This window comes from Tachyglossus aculeatus, chromosome 3, assembly GCF_015852505.1.
Source record: "Tachyglossus aculeatus isolate mTacAcu1 chromosome 3, mTacAcu1.pri, whole genome shotgun sequence".
Lineage (NCBI taxonomy): Eukaryota > Metazoa > Chordata > Mammalia > Monotremata > Tachyglossidae > Tachyglossus > Tachyglossus aculeatus.
The window spans coordinates 72,009,307-72,010,588 of record NC_052068.1 but is presented as its reverse complement, the minus strand read 5'-3'; the positions used below and the strand labels follow the sequence as shown (position 1 = coordinate 72,010,588).

General features: G+C 45.8%; 1 non-coding gene across 1 annotated transcript; it reads right to left on the bottom strand.

Moving 5' to 3' along the window:
- Positions 1-886: 886 nt before the first annotated feature.
- Positions 887-1,024, bottom strand: LOC119926335. Its single transcript, XR_005450221.1, has one exon. It is a non-coding gene; the product is annotated as a small nucleolar RNA SNORA7 (small nucleolar RNA).
- Positions 1,025-1,282: the final 258 nt, after the last annotated feature.

Here is a 1,282-nt window from a genome sequence, read left to right as displayed (position 1 = left end):
ATGATGGTATTTGTGCTTACTATATGCCAAGCACTGTTCTAAGCTTTGGGGTAGATACAAGGTAATCAGGTTGTCCTACGTGGGGCTCACAGTCTTAACTCCCATTTACTGATGAAGTAACTGAGGCACAGAGAAGTGAAGTGACTTGCCCAAGGTCACATAGCTGACAAGTAGTGAATCTGGGATTAGAACCCATGACCTCTGACTCCAGAGGTCATGCTCTTTCCACTAAGTCACGCTGGAATGTGGAGCTATTGGACTGTGTGAGCTGTTGTCTGTCTTTAGGGTTTTAGGAAAAAAAAAATTCCAGGTAGACACAATGTCTACTGCATGCAGAGAGCACCACATTAGGTGCTTGGAAAGGACATCAAAAGCAAAAGACACAGTTGTGCCTGACCTCAGGGGGTTTACAATCTAGCAGGCCAGATGTTGTTGTTGTCTTATGCTGTCCAATCATGTCCAACCCATAGTGACACTACGGACACATGTCTCCCAGAACGCCCCACCTCCATTTGTAATCATTCTGGTAGTACTGGGTAGGGACCGTCTCTATATGTTGCCAACTTGTACTTCCCAAGTGCTTATTACAGTGCTCTGCATATAGTAAGCATTCAATAAATACAATTGAATGAATGAATGAATGAATATCCATAGAATTTTCTTGGTAAAAATGCCGAAGTGGTTTACCGTCACTTCCTTCATTCAATCCTATTTATTGAGCACTTACTGTGTGCAGAGCACTGTACTAAGTGCTTGGGAAGTACAAGTTGGCAACATATAGAGACGGTCCCTACCCAACAGCGGGCTCACTTCCTTCTGTGCAGTAAATAAGTTTCTGTCCTTGACTCTGTCCCAGGCCACTGCTGCCCAGCACAGGTGAGCTTTGACTTGTAGCAGATTGCCTTCTACTCGCTAGCCACTGCCCAAGCTAGGAATGGAATGGGTAGGCCCCTGCTTGACCTTCCCTCCTGTAGTTGAGACTGGTAGTGTACTGGAAACTCTCCAGGTGCAACCCTGAGGGGAGATCGGGCCAGATAGGCAAACATAAAATAATTGTATGTTGTCTCCAGGAGAGGACAGGAAAAAGAGGCTCGATACTGGTACTTCAGGGCGGGCTGAGAACCCTCATAAAGGGATCAACTAAGCAGCTTGGCTGAGAGGAAAGAGCCCGGACTTGGGAGTCAGATATCATAATAATAATAATGGCACTTATTAAGCACTTACTATGTGCAAAGCACTGTTCTAAGCACTGGGGAGGTTACAAGGTGATCGGGTTGTCCCA